An 18,625-nucleotide genomic window follows, 5' to 3' on the forward strand; every position below is an offset into this window, starting at 1 on the left:
ATTGTTGTGTTGATGTGCTAATTGTAAGTTTGATTGCCTGTTATCTTTATAATCGTGGTCGGCCTATGATACCTATGAGTACGTGAGGTTGTACTCATACTACTTTTGCTACACCCTTCTTGGGGTGTAGAGTTTTTCAAGGTTGATGTTCGAGATTCGGCTGGATTAGGGAGTTTGCGTTAAATGTTCGGTAGAAGCTATTATTTGGGAATCTGTATTTCCGGAGTTCCTCTCGTAAACTTTCTGTTTACCTCTTATTCTAAGAAAAAGTTGTATTTCCGTCTTGAGTCTATAAATTTTATTCAAGTTGTATATTTTAGAAGCTCTTGTACGAGTCTAGACTTGGTTTTTGGGAAACAGTTTGATCAATAAGAGTGTTTTCTTCCGCTTGATCTTGTTATTTAAATTGTGTTTGAGATGGGTTGATTTATTGTATCCTCATGCAATGTGACTTAGTAAGTATATGGATTTTAATTGGAAAGGGTTCGCCTATCAGGAGGGTTAGTGTGGGTGCCCGCATGACCCGTGATTTGGGTCGTGACAAGTTGGTATCAGAGCCTTAGGTTACCGGTCTCATGAGTACAACAACTATGTTTAGTAGAGTCTTGTGGAATGGTATGTAGACGTCCGTATCCATCCACGAGAGGCTATAGGACATTTAGGAAACTTCTTCTCTTTTACTCCTATCGTGCCACTTCAGTCAAATTAGTATCTGGTTGATCCCAATTGGTATATAGTCGATTCCAATTGGTATATAGTTGTAGTGTGTTTTGTTGTAATACGTACGCTTGGTTAATATTGAAAGTCGATTTTGACGAGTTTCGGTTATAGCCTGAGGTTTCTAGACTCAGCTGATGTTTCTTTCTGGTTCAAGTCTCTCGCATCTGCAAGGGAAGGTGTTGCGTAGGCGGAGCCGGACCTGCGTAAGCGGGGCCGCCTATGCGAAAAGTTCTTGAGGTGCCAAGAGCTGCATCCACGTGACTTGGTCCATAAATGCGGTGTCGCCTTTGCGGAGTTCTGTCCACAGAATTGGAACCAAACCGATATACCATTTGTTTTCATATGCGAGTTTAACAACACTTAAGCGGACCCGCATTTGCGGATAAGGGTTCCACATCCGCGAAACCACTAGGGAAAAATCGGTGAGGTTCTGTGCCATATTCCAAACCTGTTCCAACATCATTTTCATATCAAAACTTATTCAAAACCAACAATCTTAGATATAATCAAACCCCGACAAGGGCACAAAGTCTAGCATAATATCAAAAGCCCGACGAGGGCACAAATCCAACATCCAAAACCAAGGAAAGACAACCATAAAATTCGAAAACCAATGTCCAAACGTCTCAAAAACAAAAGCAATAGTCTGAAATAAAAGCCCAACAAGGGCTAGACCAGTGTGCTGGAAGGGTCTTTCTCCTATTGCCTCGTACTCTGAGCCTCATCATCCCCCTCGGTGCTGCTATCATCTCCACCGGAGCCACCCTCAGGCACTGTTAGAAAGGCGTACTGCTTGTCATCGTCCTTATCCTCGATCGGAAGCTTTCCCTTCAGATTCATCAGCTTGAAGAGCCCCTTGATACCCCTCTACATCTTTATCATCAGCTTGCCCCTCGACTTTCTCTTCTTCTTCTCGGTATCGAAGTCCAGGCGAAACTCATTGTGGGCCTTAACCATGGTAGTATAATCTGTCTCAAGGGCGGTAACAAAAGTTTTATGCCCTTTCTGCGCATCCAAATACTGCTTCATCTCCTCCCGAGTTAAGTGGCTAGCAGTAGCATCTGAATGACCAGCCGCTGTGGGAGGTTTGGGAAGCCTGGCTACCAGATCCCGAATATCCTTCAACTGAGAACTCATCGAATCAAAGGGCCCCTGTGGCTGTGAGGGTGAAGCATCATCCTTAACATCATCATCATCCTTGGACACCTCAATCTTTCTCTGCTTTCTCTGCACCGTGCTACCTTCCCTAGGGACCTGCAGCGGGTGTGACGCCCAATCCGGGTCAACCCAAACATATGTAGGATGGGTCAGAATCCCTGCATCCCTGCACAAGTCAGTAATCAAAGACAGAAACATCAAACTGGGGCCGCCCAGATGCAAGTACTCTTTCCACTCTCAAATCACATGATAACTAACGTTCGCCTTAACGTTGTCCAAGATTCAAGCAATCATCTGGGAATGAGTACATGTGTAGTAAAGTTAGTGGTGTTTGACGAAGGGCTCACCCTACGGGTAATGATGTACTGTTACCTTCTTGCCTCGGCAGTAAAGTACGTGTTCTGAATCCCCCTTTTTCTTATGGGCCCAAGAAATCTTTTTCCACTTGTTTTCAGGAACCAACTTTGACACTAACCAGTCCTCGTTTCCACAAACATCTTTGGCCTGCATCAACTCCACGAGATGGTTGGGCATTCATAACGGCCATTGATCATCTCAGTATTTAGTTTCACCGCCTTACCCAGGATGATGATCTTTGGATCCATCTCAGAAATCCTCACGCATTTTAGGTTGGCATAAAAATCTCTCACCCAATGTTTGTTTGCCTGGGTTAGCGTATTAATAAAGTAGTTCCAGCCTATGTTATAGAGACGCTGGTAAAATTCTGGAAGACGTTCTTCCACCCTGCGCATATCAATTCCCTTCTCGGGCAAGAGTTTTTTTTCCATCTGATTCTGATAGTAGCGAGTCTGGAAGTCACGGGACATGAAGCGGGTGGTTTCATAATGATCTTCAGCACTCTCTTAGACGTGTCCTTGGAGTGGAGCGACATATTCACCTTCGGTTTGAGCCATTTCCCCCCAAATAGTACCTGAATTAATCAAATTCAGTCAGTTCATCAGTTAAAATAGGTCCAGCAAATTAGAACTCATCAAATGAGCCAAGTTAACTAACAAAAATAACACCTTCGCCTTTGGTTTCTAATTTTCTATGCAGGTCTCGCCTCTGCGGAGTAAGGGCCACATAAGCGAGGCCGCTGATGCGTATAGTATCTGGGTAGGCAAAATAGTCAGGTTCCTGCAGGCGTTGCGTCTGCGTAACAAAGGACATAGAGGCGAGCCCGCTTTTGTGATATACATGCCGTATTCGCGGAGGTAGAAATCCCCTGCCCCTATCACATCTGCGCAGGTAAGGAGCTGAGGCGGAGTCACGTCCGCGGAACTTGTTCAGTAGAGGCGGACTTTGTCTTCTACCTCAGAAACCCAAAAAAATCTCGAAAATTCCCCATAAGTTTGGACTCGAAATCGAGGTTTTGATTCCTAAGACCGCTATTATCCAAGCATGCATGGTTACTAGACTCCATAAAACATGGTTCCAAGCAACAATAATCCCAATTTTTTAAAATCCTATGGAAACCCACCATGAACACCCACCCCATTGTTCTTTAAGTTTTCAACCCAATTTCAAGAAATTCTAGTACATTACTCATTGATAAACATGATCTTTCGTTAAACAACATCCAATTCTAAGGATCTTACAACTACCCACATACAAACCCACAACACAAAATTCCAATTTCCTACAAAAAATTCTCAACATATAGACATGAATAAACTCGGGTTTACTGCTCAAATTCATCTTAAAGCATAAGGAGAGCGATAGACTTACCGTGTAGTAGAGATTGGAGAGTAGTGTGTGTCCTAAAGCTACCACTGTTCACGCTGACCAAACTTCTGGCCTGTCAGCCAGACTTGTAACGTCCATAACTCTTTACTCCGATACCGTATCGACGAGCGGTTTGTTGCGTTGGAAAGTAGACTTCATAAACTTCAACTTAGCACGTGGATTTTCTTCATAACTCTTCATATGCTAGAAGATATTCTTTCCCCAAGTTGGTTCATACTTTGTCATTCAAAGTAACGCTCATCTTCTTCCAAAGTTATACTAACTCAACTTCTTCAACTCATTTCCTTAAAGGACCTCCCGGTATTCTTTATGTGCATCCTTTACTCCTAGAATATACTCAATAATGCTCCACTCCTTATATTCCAAAGTTGTTTTACTTAGCCATAGTTCAACATACTTACGTTAAAATTTGATAAGTGCTTCTCTGGAAGTACGGGGTGTAACAGGGATGTGAGGAGTTTTACAAGGAGTGGGGTGTGATGAAGAGGTGTAGCATTTGGGGAGTGAGGAGAGGATTTTGGGTGGTGGAAGAGTTGTGGAGGAGTGTAGTGTAGGAGGAAACCCCTCAATCGTCCTTCTTGAACTGCCGATTTCCGCTTAAGCAAAATACTAACCGCGTCCGCGTGGCCGCCTGCACGTATTTTCCACCGCCTCTATGAACAACTACACTTCTGGTTGGGTCGCTTCTACGATACTCTCAGTCGTGTCTGCGAATGCGCGGCTGCGATGACACGTCCGCCACCGCTTATTTTCTCTTTTAGCATTTGTCGCGTAGGCAAACAACCAATCATGATTGCGAGTGCGTGCCAGCGGATAGTCTTCTGCATATGCAAAATCTGCAAGAATCCGTTTTCCTCCCAGGAGCATTATTTTATCCGCCCAAGTTTGATTCAAATCCACCTCCCGACTTTTATATAACCCTGGCGAAGATTATCAAGCCATTTTAATTCACGATAGTATGACCATTGGCACGAAACACTTACTCCTATTTTTCGAGCTGAAGTTTCCTGACATTCATTCCAACTACTACTCAACAATGACACCATTCTCACATTTATGACCCCTTTTCTATATTCTATACAATTTCAAGACCGAGAATACCATAAAACTTACCTTAGATGGTGTAGGAACAAGCCTTGAGTGGCAATATAACTGCCCACACCAAAATTCGAAGAATTATGACAAGGTTATTTCGACTTTGTGCTATGACAAATGGTTTATGATTTTTTCATTAAGGAAAGATTTCTACTACAATGACAGGGGGGTATGTGTCTCACAAGATATACAAATATGTCTGACCCGATTTTTTAAAAAAATTCTGAGAACTACCATCCATATATACCTGTGTGTGTGTAGGAACAATTGTTGGAGCAAGAAAAACATTCTTCCTTCAAAGAGAGATGGAGGGGTGAGGGTTCAATCTTCTTTTAAATATGTTGTGATATGTAGAAAGATGAATGAAGTTTATGGAAAAAATAGTGTGTAGGTGTGTGTTGTATAGGGTGATGAAGTGAATTTGTTTACATGTTGGTTGTTGTGATGTGTAGAAAAATGAATGAAACCCATGGCAATTGGTGTAGGTATGATGAACACATTTTATGTCGTATTTTGGTGGTTATTTGTTGCTTATGTGATGAAATGGAGGTTTAATGACATTGTTTTGAAAATCAATATGATTTTACTTGACATAATTGTAAAGATACTTTCATGAATTTAGAAGGTAGAAATGTGTTGTCGTTGTCCTTGTTGAACTTGGAAGATTTCGGGTAGTGTTGTATGATGGAGGGCTGATTTGAGCCTAATGAGATCTCAATATGTTTTCTTGAATGTATGGAAATTGGTTTGATGAAATGTCGTTGTTGTATTCATTAAGTTGGAAGATCATCAATTGTTGAATTGTCTTGAAATATTCGACTTGCTTGTTATGAAATGATTATGGATGTCGTTATTATGATTATTGGTTTGGTTGTTGTAGATGAATTCTCGAGGTTGGTGAATATATAGTAGAGAATGGCTTGGAATGAGATTCTGCTTATGGCTAATGCTTTCTTGTGTTGTGGATCTTGAGAAGCCGAAATGAACTTGGGTCCCTAAATTGGATTAGTTAGGGGCGCCAAGGTATGTAAAGCTCTTTCTTTCTTTGGCATGTCTTAGTACTATTAGGCTATGGAGCCTTGGGGTTATTCCACTCTTAGAATCGAGCTTAGGTATGTTAAAAATCTACTCTTTGAACCAAAATAAGATTTTCGTGTTTTCAAAAGAATGAATTTCAAAGGTTTTATAAAGAATTTTGACTATAAAAAAGGGTCCGAATTTTGAACGTGGTTTAACGAGCTCGGATTGCCCCGAAACATAATAAATCTAAGGCATAACTTTCCCCTAACTAACGTAGTCGGGCTCGTTCGTGGGGCCCCGGCTTTAGAATGGTCTTTGTAGAATCTTAGTGTTATTTTTCTCTTCGACTTCCGCATATGGATTTCTTATTGGTTTAATGATTTATAAATATGATTTTATGCATATGTTACTCACGACTTGCTCGTGCTCATGGGTCATTACCTTATACGAGAATGTTCGTGCGCAATATGATATATTCCGGTGTGATCTTGTGTTACGGTTCATGAGCTCTAGGGCGGGTTCCGTTTGGTGTGATCTTGTGATATGGTGTTACGGTCCGAAATCATTCTGGCGCCAACGGGCGGGCGACCACCGTTCTAAGAGCCATGCGTGATTTGCATTTTAACTACATATTTGATACTTTGCATGTTATGTCTATCTTCGTATTTTGGAACCTTCTTCGGAGACATTCCATTCAATGCGCGCCTGATCTAAGGGACTTTTGCCGAGTCGGAGTTTGTGTGTGTTATGATATGACATGTTAGAGACTTTTCGTGTGCATCGGATGTCGGTTGTGAGCGGCTCGTAAGCCGTCGTTTTGTTATATGTGATAACCGTTCGCAAGTACGTGTTTGATTTGAAATTATGTATTTGTGATTTGACGAGGGCCCGATGTGAGTACGAGTATTACGTTAGTCGGCGCTCAACTTACTCTTGGAATTTCTTGACTTAGATGACTTTAATGGGTTTACTCTTGATTTTTGTTGGTTTGATGAAGTTGATCATATTTCCTTTGGTTTCTTGTAGATGAGGAGTAGAGAACTTGAGTTGTGGAGTGGGAATGAAATGAATTAAAATTCAATGTTTTAAAAGCAGTCCCGGCCGAAATCTACGGACCAACATACGGTTTCTTTCCGTAGATACGGTCTTGAGAGACATGCCATCGGGCTGATTATACGGCCGGAGCATACGGCGATATAATTTAAATGTGTTGGGCCGTATAATGCCCAGTGGTTCCGAAATCATTCTCGTCAACTCATTTGATCTCCGATCCTTATGGAACCTTCTTAACACTTGTTTAACACCTCAATACCAATCTAAGGGACGTTATGACTATTTCCCAAAGCATCATTAGAACGTCATTAACTCGATACTCGTAATTCTTGTCCGACACACAACATATGACTTGCTTTCCCTAACAACTTTCTTTCCTTACCTTAAATGTCTTTGAAATATCGTTTAGGGTCATCAAATGCCATTTCTTACTTATCAAAATATCGTATACATCATTCCCTTCGTTAGTCTATTCACTGTAGGCTAACGGGAAATTTTCAAGGTGTAACACTTTTCTTTCCTTTATTTGTCCCTTGAGGCAAATGAGGCTATGGACTAGTGTTATATTACATGGTCATGGTAATAGGTATATGGAGTATGTTAAAGGTGATCACTGTTTAAGTGAATTGAGATCAAGAAATTAATTCTAGATGTAATTGGTTAAATGGGGAATTATAGTAGAAGACAAGAAATGAATTAATTATGATTGTGGATAAATATTTACGTGGGCCATGATATTTTCTTATAGATAATAAAGCAAGTTTTGGATTTACAAGTTGCCATGTGGCTGCATGTAACGCAAAGGTGGCATTTAAGTTATTAATGAGTCACATGGCACATGTAGTGCATAGATGACACATGTAAAGTAAGAAAGTACCAAATTGGACCTTCATTTTCTACCTTTACTAATCACGTTTGAATAGGAATTCATGTTAGGATATAATGTCTTCAGGTACTTGTTTATTCTTTAAAATCCAAAAGAGGTAGTACGGAGGGTTGGCATTGAAATATAACCATAGCAGCAAGTTGCGTGACTTGCAGCTCCTATACAACGTGAGCTACAATTTTACGGAAGTAAAGTTTCATTATTTTTCACAAGAACAACATACGAGTTTTGCACACCGCTTTGATCTCGTTGTTCCGTTTTGTCGTGTCATTAAATCCGGATTTTATTCGAAGTGAAGTAAGGTGGAAGAAGATCATTTCTTTTCATATAAGGTAAGAACTATTCTCTCCTAGTTATATTTAAATTCATTCTGGTCATAGCTAAATTGTGAGATGGGAATTACGAAATTAATTGCGGGAAATCGGATAAGTTATTGTTGTTGCGTGGGCTGATTTGAGGTATATTTTTGGGTTGTGTTGTGGATGGAAATTGTTGGAGTAACTTAAGTATATTGTTGTTGTTATCATTGATATGTATTTTGAAGGAAAGAAAAATTGGAGGAGTGTGTTTGATAATAGTATCCGGGCTTGTCGCTCGTCGTGAAATGTTTGTGACTGGTTGTTGCTACATGGTATCTTGTTATTGATGTATATACTTGCTGGATTATTCTGGTTGTTGATTGTTGATATATGGAGTTTGGGAAAATGAGAAGAATGGGGGAGGTGCTTCCCATTTTATTTTAGGATAAGTTAAAGTTTCATTATACGATTAAGAGAATCGTTTGTGTAATTAACGATAATATCATTGTTGTTAGATATAAATCGTGGAGCAAATACGAGTTGAGTTCTTGAGCCGTTGAGCTAAGACCAAGTATGTTAAGGCTATCCCTTTCTTTCTTTTTGGCATGAATTACATAAAGTGAGCGAACGACGAACATACATGACTCCAATGAACTCTAATTCTCAATGGTATTTGACATGATAGTTGTCTTTGATTCTCAAGTGTTGGTTCATTCTGTTTATTTTTCTTGAGTTCTAAATGGTGATTCAGTTTGTACATGATTGCTCTTAATATTCTACCCATGCATATTGTTAATGTATGACTTCACCGAGTCCCGGGCCGGGTGCGTGTTCGTGCATAGTTTCATTGCATTGTTCACCGAGTCCCTCACTAGATGGCCGGGTATGGTATATATATGATTATTTCACCGAGTCCCTCACTAGAGGGCTGGGTACAGTATATATATGATTATTTCACCGAGTCCCTTACTAGAGGGCCGGGTACGGTATATATATGATTATTTCACCGAGTCCCACACTATAGGGCCGGGTACGGTATATATATGATTATTTCACCGAGTCCCTTACTAGAGGGCTGAGTACGGTATATATTTACATTTCACCGAGTCCTTTACTAAAGGGCCGGGTACGGTAATATATTTACATTTCTAATCATTGCCTTCGAGGCTACTTGCATTGTTATTTTCTGCCTTCGGGGCTATCCATATTACAGGTTGTTTCTCGTACCTTTATTATGACTTACATCTCACTCTTTATGATTACTGCTGCCTTACATACTCGGTACATTATTCGTGCGCGTCCCTTTTGCCTTGGGGCGGTATTTGTGTTCATACCACGCGATCCCATATTGTTTTGCGAGGTAAAAGTATTCGGCTAGGATGGTTGGCTATCTGTTGGGATTGGCAAACTCCATTTTCTTCTGGAGCGATCTTGGAGTCATTATGCTTATCATATGTGTGTATGGGTATGTCGGGGCCGTCATCGACTCATAGGACTCGGTGTTTACTCTTAGAGACTTTGCGACGATTGTCTGTGGTTAGTATGTTGAGATGTCATGCGTTGAGTAAAGCGACCATGTAGGCCGATATGTCAGTTTGACTTATTCAATTTTTGATTAATTGAGTATCGTTCGCAAACTTCTATGGTTTGACTGATAGTACTTTATTATATTTCCAAAAAATAAATAAATTATATGTCCAGTTTCATTGTGTGAATGCTAGAGGGTTCGCCTAGCTCTAAGTAAGAGTTGGGTGCCCATCACCCCCTATCGGAATTGGGGTGCGACAGTTATAAACAACTCTCTGAACCTCATGGAATGGACGAAATTCCCAAAAAGGTTCATACACCCAAAAGTTAACTATTGGTCAACGATTTTTCACTTTAAGCCGCGCTACCCGTCTCTATGAGTCAAACATGCTCTAACGCAGCTAGGGGAGGGTCAACAAGGGTAAAAGGGTCAAAAGGCCTAATCAACCAAATGGGTCATTAAATAAGATACCAATTAAACAACTGTTCATCCTCGAATGAAAAAGGAATGAAATGAAGGGAAGGTACTTGACTCGGTGAAAAGATGGGGTTATCTACTACGTATATCGGCCTCGGTCTCCCTCGAGGCCTCCTCAACTAGGCTGTGCTTCCATTGAACTTTCACCGAAGCTATCTCATTTGATCTCAACTTTCGAACCTCACTATCCAAGATAGCTATCGGCTCCTCCGAATCACACCCCCGGTATCTGGTGCTCATACTTAACTTGCTAGCAATTCAAACACTGAGAAACGAAATGAACAATATCACGCTTCATCCTGGCCCACCAATAGTGCTTTCTAAATTCACGATACATCTTGGTAGCACCAGGGTGAATGAAAGATCTAGAACTGTGAGCCTCCTCTAAAATTATCTTAATCAAGTCACTAACCCGAGGAACACAAACACGCCCCTTAATCCTCAAAACCACCTCACTATGCAGAATTGCCTCCTTGGCCTCCCCACTCAACACTTTATCATGAATCTTGCACAATTTCACATCCTTGAATTGTTGTGCCTTAATCTGATCCAAAAGCGATGACCTCGCCTCAACACAAGCCAAAACCTTGCCTGAATTCGAAATTTCAAGCCTAACCATCCCGTTTGCCAAAGTCTGAACATCTCTGGCCAACAGTCTCTCCCCTACAACCAATCTAGCCAAACTACCCATACTCACGACCTTCCGGCTCAACGCATTTGCCACAACATTAGCCTTGCCGTATGATACAGAATAGTCAGGTCATAATCCTTGAGCAACTAAATCCATCTGCGTTTTCTGAAATTCAAATCCCTCTGATTGAACACATGTGAAAGATTACGATGATCAGTGAAAACCTCACAATGAACCCGATACAAGTAGTGCCTCCAAATCTTCAAAGTAAATACCAGAGCCGCTAACTATAAGTCATGAGTGTGGTAGTTCTTTTCATGCACTTTAAATTTCCTCGAAGCATAGGCAATCACCTGGGACCCTTCTACATCAACACACAACCCAAAGCTATACGTGAAGCATCATAATACACGGTGAAGTCCCTCGATCGGTAGAGATAAAGTAGGAGCCATAGTCAACAAAGTCATGAGCTTTTGAAAGCTCTCTTCTCACTCATCGAACCACTAAAAAAGCACATTCTTTTGAGTCAAATGAGTCAAAATGGAAGCAATCGAAGAGAACCCTTTCATGAACCGGTGATAATAACTAGCAAGAGCCACAAAACTTTAGATCTTAGTCGCTAAAGTAGGCCCAACCCAATCTTGGACTGCCTCAATCTTCTTGGGATCTACCATAATCCTATCCTTAGACACATCATGCCCGAAGAATGCCTTAGAATCGAGCCAAAACTCACACTTAGAAAATTTTTCCTTCAACAAATCAAGTACAATCCTCAAATGCCTCTCATGATCTTTCTTGCTTCGCGGATACACCAAAATGTCATCAATAAAGACTATGATGAAAGAGTCCAAGTATGGCTTCAAGATGCCTTTCATCAGATCCATAAAAGCTACCGGGGCATTTGTAAGTCCGAAAGACATAACTAGGAACTCGTAATGACCATAACGAGTCCTAAAGGCCATAGTTGGAATATCCTCGGCTCTAATCTTTAGCTGGTGATAGGTCAACCTCAAATCAATCTTGGAAAATATTGATGCTCCCTAAAGTTGGTCAAACAATCATCGATGCGGGGAATAGGATACTTGTTCCGGATGGTAACTTTGTTCAACTGACGATAATCAATACATATCCGCATCGACCCATCTTTCTTCTTTACGAAAAGCACGGGAGTGCCCCAAGGGTAGACGCTCGATCTAATTAAACCCTTGCTTAGAAGATCTTGTAACTATTCTTTCAACTCTCTCAATTCGGCCGATGCCATTCGATACGGCGAAATAGAAATAGGACAAGTGCCCGACTTTAGATCAATGTAGAAGTCAATATCATGATCGGGTGGCATACCCAGTAAGTCTGTAGGAAACACCTCCATGAGCTCGCTCACAACCGGTACAGACTCAAGTCATAGAGTGTCAGCACTGGTATCGCGCATATGGGCCAAGTAGGCAAGACATCCTCTATCGACTAACTTCCTGGCTCAAAGGAATGAGATAATCTTCTTTGGAGAGGGACTAGGAGTGCCCTTCTACTCGAGTCTTAGAATACCCGGTATGGTAAACGAGACTGTCTTGGCGTGACAGCCTAAAATCGCATGATAAGGAGACAACCAACTCATGCCCAAGATAACATCAAAATATACCATATCAAGTATCACCAAGTCTACCCCATACCATAACCCATAAACGTAACTGTACATGACCGATAGACTCGATATATCACTATAGAACCTCTGACCAAAGTAGATACATAAATAGGTACGTCAAGTAGATGACGAACCATATCTAAACCCATTTAGAAATATGTAGATGCATAAGAGAAAATGGAACCCGAGTCAAATAATATGGAAGCCGCTCGTGACAGACTGAAATAGTACCTGTGATGACAACATTTGAAGCCTTGGCCTCTGGCGTGCCAGGGAATACATAACATTGAAACCATCCACCATCAGCCTGCGAACCACTATGACTACACTGACCTGACCGAGCTCTGTCCCTACCGGGATGATGTCCATCTTTGTTGGACTGAGATCCGCCTTTGCTAGGCTTGGGACCACCCCTACCAGAGGAGTGACTACCTCTACCAAGCTGTGCACTACCCCGACTAGAAGACCCACCCTATCTGACAGGTGGCACTGAAAGCCTGGGGGTCTGATACGGAGTACTCTAACTGCTCTGTCAGAGTCGGGGACAATAGGTCCTAACATACTTCGGCTCGCCACACACATAACAAATCCTGTCTGGTACACCTCAATGAACCAAAGCTGATGAACCAGAATGCCTTCCACTATCCGAGAACCTAGAATAAGAACCCTGAATTGGCTTTCCTGAAGAGTAACGACTGGGCCCTAAAGAACCCCCAACCGAAGTCTGAATAAATGACTGAATTGGGCGAAGTGTAGGGCGGGAACTGCCCATAATGGCCCTGCCACCATTGCCACTAAGCTGCCCCGTTTTTGCCCTTTTGTCCTCGACCCTACCATAACTCTCCTCTCGCGACTCGTTCGAGTAACATCGTCACCACGTCACGAAATGAAGCCCCTGTGGTCACTAACTGTAGAGCCGCCAACTTAAATGGAGTATTCAACCCTTTGATAAATCTCCTCACTCTCTCCGTCTCTGTAGGAAGCAACTAAAGCTCATAGCTAGACAAGGAATGAAAGCGAACCTCATACTCAGCAATGGATGACCTGCCTGCTCCCGGTGGCCCGAACTCGTCACGTCTCTTCCGCCCCGAAAGTACACGGACGTCTTACTCCGAAGATCGATGAAACCTGGTCCCGTGACAACGGAGGCGACTCGGCGGTGGCTGCGCTCGACATACGATCTCCACTAAAGCAGCATCGCCCCAATAAGGCGAAGGACATATAATCAACTCGTGTGTCTCCGCCCGACTTATGGAGCCTGCCAACGATCGATAATAAACTCATAGGTGTACTTCTATGGAGATCTGTAGAAATAAGGAGGCTTCATATTGGTGAATATCCCAAACAAGTCCCGCTCCTCGTGGGTCCTTACTGGACCTCCTATGGGTCCAGGAAGGAAATACGGTACGGGAACCTCGTTTATACGAGGGGAGCCACGGTACAACGTTGTTTGTGCCTCTGGAGCACGGAACCTTTCTGGGATTTGATGATCCAATCTAACCCTCTGGCCATTAGCTGTAGCTGGTAGAACACCTGCCTAAGCCAATCCCTCAAGCAGGTTCAACACTCGAACCAAAGCTTCAGATATAACTGGAGTAGCAATAATATTAGGTTGAGCTAGTGCTGGTCCCATCCCTTCCTCCTCATAGACCTCATCCTGATGATCCACCTGTGGCTCGGGAGACACGGATCTAGCTCGACCTTGATGTGCCCTTCCCCTAGCTGGTCTACCTCTGCCACGGCCACTACCTCTAGCTCCGGCCCTACCACATGTGTTATATCCGTATTTTTATATGACGAATTATTCGTAAGCTAATCGGCATAAGTCGAGGACAAGATTATTTATGGATATGAGACAAGGACTTTTAATCTAGATTTTTATTAATGCGCGAATTGCTTATAAATTTTAATTGGCATGGAGATATTAATGGAGATTAGGGTTTAATTAACCATGATTAGATTATTAAGTGGGGATTAGGAATTATTTTAATATTAGATTAATGCTAATTAAGTGTTAATTGCCGTGTGGGTCCCACCCATGGCATGGCCAAATTTGATTGGCTCAAGCCTTGAGTGGGGCACTTGTCACTCTCTAAGGCAGCACATAAATACCAAATTGATGACTAAGAGCTCATCTCTCAACTTCAACATTCAAGAAAAATCTTAGAGATAGAGAGAGGAGCTCTCGGCCATGGCTGGCCATGGAGAGCTCCACATCTTGTGATCAATTTATAATTTTTCCAAGGTATTTCAACCCTTTGGAAGGTGCATAGCCACATGGAGTAGTCATTGGAGTAGCAAGAACAATTATTATTTCAATTCACAAATTCTAGCCAAGTTGAGAAGTCAAGTTGCTAAGGTAAGGGATGATCATTCTTTTCATGTTTTAGTAGGGATTTTAGACTTGTTGTAACTTAGTAAATATGAATTGAGTCTATGAAAAATTATGTATGTTGATGTTGGAATGTTGTTGAGCCGTAAGAATTTTGTTTTATGTGGAAATAGTGGACTGATTTGAATTAATATTTTGGTTGTTGTTATCATGGGTTATGTGATGAGAATGAAGGAATTATATGGTTCAAGTTGAAGTTGTAATTGTTTATGGGCTGTTGTAGAAGTTAATATGGTGTTAGTATAGTTTCTTGCACCTAAATGGATAATGTTGTTAACGTGTGGTTGTTGGTATAGTTCATGAATTTGGATGAAAAGAATGTGTTGTTGTTGTTCTTGTTGAGCTTGGAAGATTAATGGTAATTAAGATTATATGTTGTGTTGTGTTGGTTGAAATTTTGTTGTAAGGTTGTTTAGATGAAAATGTTACGATTATGAATCATTAAGAGTAATTTGAATATGTAGTAGTCGTATATGGATTGTTGTCAAATATTGTGAATGTGGGATGTTTGGAATGTTGTACGGGCTGTCTGGAGTGTTCTCGAGTCTTGTTTGAATAGTCTCGGGTTGGTACTTGAACGTATGATTATTGATGTTGGCTTGGTTGTATGTAGTTAGTTTGAAAATAAGGGAAACGTCGTCTGATTATCTAGAAAAGGGTTACTAACGTTACAATACGTTTTGAATCTCAGTAGCTTAACCGTAGTTCTTGACGTCTTAATATAGGTTGAGGTACTATTGGGCGACGTATACGTATTGTGTTGCGAGTAAACGCTAAAGGTATGTAAAGCTATCCCTTCTTTCTTTTGGCATGTCCTAGACGTAAGTAATGAATGATATGAGCTTTGGGGTAATTCTATTCACAAGTTCCGAGCATGATTTATGATTCTTATCCCTTCTTGATGTTAGAACTCTTAGAATAGTCGAGCTACTGCCCTCGAGTCTTTTATATGATTGGATAGTAAATGATGCATAAAGTCCCTATTCTTGACGGACTCCATAATGACTAATGACCATAACATTCATAAGGCTATTTCGTATTAATTTGATACGTATGTCTATGATCCTGAGGCTTTATTTGATATAGTTCATAATGATATTCAAAAAGTGCGAGTATGACTACCATCCTGATACTCGAGTGTTGATTAGCCTACTTATCTATTGAGTCTCAAAGGATGATTTATATGCATATGGTTACTCACTACTCTGCTCGTGCATACTGTTGTTACACCTTTCACCGAGTCCCGGGCCGGGTATGTTATCACGCACATTTTACTATATTATCCACCGAGTCCCATGATGGGCCGGGTACGGTATATGATGATATGATGATATGATTATTCACCGAGTCCCATGATGGGCCGGGTACGGTATATGATGATATAATGATATGATTATGGCACCGGTCACATTGGGCGGGGTACGGTATATGTGTACACGACTTTATTCAGGTCCCATAATGGGCAGTACGGTATATGATAATGCTTTGCATGATTTTCATTTCGTAAGGTACAGGTACAGTGACTTCTTAACTATTATACTTGTCTCCTGGAATCCCTACTTCAGATATGATCTTTCTTATTATGTTTCATGCTTTATATACTCGGTAATTTATATCTCGTACTAACCCGCTCTTCGGGGGGCTACGTTTCATGCCGCGAGTACGAGATACTCGCTTGGGTGATCCTTGCTTAGGACTTCTACTCGGTTTGTCTTGGAGTGCTCCGTTGTTCCGGAGCCTAGACTTTTGGCACAGATCTACTGATATATGTATATGTTTATTCAGGGGTACGGCGGGGCCCTGTCCCGCCATATGATACTGTTGTTACTCTTAGAGGTCTATAGACATATGTGTGGGTTGTATATAGTTGTTGTGTCTGTATGACTTATGTTTTGGGACGTCCCCATTCGTAGTAGCAGCCTTGTCGGCTTGCGTATATATATATATGTTTTGGGATGTTGTATGTAGTGGCAGCCTTGTCGACTTGCGTATATATATAGTTGGGGCGTTCCCACGTATTATAACGACCTTATTAAACATGTCTTGTTCATCTGTTGATGGTTGTGACTCCTCAGGAGACAGGTTGCGTTGATGTATATATATATATATATATGACAGTTCTGAGATAACGTTCTCTTTTTGTAAGTTACATATTATATTTAGACGTGGATCGATTATAGCTAACAGGTGTATAGACGAGTGTCCAGCTCGGGCACTAGTCACGGCCTACGGGGCTGGGTCGTGACAACATGCCACGTCTCCAGCGGCCGGCACTGGCACCTCAGCAGCTATAGCATAAGTTTTCACCAAGGATATGAAGTCACAGTATAAAAACGACTAATCCAATACATGTCTAGAAATGTAATAAAAGTCTGAACATAAGAGATGACTGTATAATGGATAATAGTAGACAATAATGGAGGAGATCTAGGGCTGCAGGATGATAGGTGGCTCACCCTTCTATCTTGAGATAAGAAGCCTTGGGGCCTCGATGTGGATCCTGTCTCAAACACTATACTTAGAAAAAATGCAGCAAGAGTAGTATCAATACAAGACACGCACTGGTAAGCATTATAGGCCGAGTAAGATTAGATAACGCATACAAAATATAGAAATCAACAAGTAAACAAATAAGACAATCAGACACAATTAACAAATACAAAATATCCCGACATCATTAAGTCGTAGCCTAGGTTAAGCTTCTATTCCACAAGTCGTCCAAGTTCTAAGAATACCTCATCCATAGATCACAACACAAGTACATCATCAATAAGAATCCGATAAGATAATGTATAATGCGGTAATGAGAGATGCAATTCCATGCAATGCAATGGCCAATATCTCAAATCTGTACACACATGCTCTAAGCATTTATCGCTTCAATGGTCATGACCCATGGGGGATCTGTGGAGTCCATGTACTAGCCACCCCGGATAGACTACAGGCCGTGGCTTTATCAACATATCCGGTATAAACCTTGAATCATAGCAATAATCACGTACTTTCATCGTTCCCTTTCTTTCAATTTCAAACCATTTTCATAACTCTTTCAATTCGGAATCCATTTGCATAACTCTTTCATCATGTATGAATGCAAGAATGAAGTCTCACTTGTAACAATGCCAATGAATATGATACAAAATTCACAAATACAATAAGCCAATTCTATCCTTGCATAAATTATTAAGACTACCATGGAAACGTATCATGAAATCAATCCCAATACATCAAATAGAACCAACACATCCTGCATGACTACAAACAAGTAGTCAAGTACACCACATGTCAATAAGTGCATAAACAACGGCGACAAACCTACATAATCGTTATTGCGTTTTTACCATTTTTCCCCCGTTGACTCATCCACGAGCCTTGTTAGTACTATTTTGACCCGCGAGGACCGGTGTAATAGTTCCCTAGGCATCATTTTGGGTTTTGGAATGACTTTTAGAAAATTTGGTCTTAAAGCGAAAATCATTTGACTCGAAGTTGACTTTCGGGTTAACATGCCCGTAATCGAGTTCCGACAGTTCCATTAGGTCCGGAGGGTGATTTATGACTTAGTGGTGTCATTGGTTTGGTTCTCGAAAGGTTGGCGTGTGATTTGGGTCATTGGTTGGGAATTGGTTAAGTTAGAATTAGAGTTGACCACGATCAACATCGGCGTCCCGTGTTGATGTTTGAAAGTTCCAATAAGTTTTTATGATGATTTTTGACATGTTCACAAAGTTTGGTTAGATTCCGAAGAGTTTTGGATAAGTTTGGGTTGTATGGTGATTGTTTTCGATTTCGACATCGATTTGAGCATAAAGGGTACCATATTGAGCAAACGACTTTTGATTCATGTTTCGACTAAACCAATTTATCCGTATCGTAATTTCAGAACCATAGCAACTGAAATCATCAAGTTTTGACATCGTATGTGGGGATTATGGTCATTTTACTAAGAATTGGGTTCGTTTTGATTAATTCGAAATTGTG

The sequence above is a fragment of the Lycium ferocissimum genome, chromosome 7 (genome assembly GCF_029784015.1).
Source record: "Lycium ferocissimum isolate CSIRO_LF1 chromosome 7, AGI_CSIRO_Lferr_CH_V1, whole genome shotgun sequence".
In the NCBI taxonomy this organism is placed as follows: Eukaryota; Viridiplantae; Streptophyta; class Magnoliopsida; order Solanales; family Solanaceae; genus Lycium; species Lycium ferocissimum.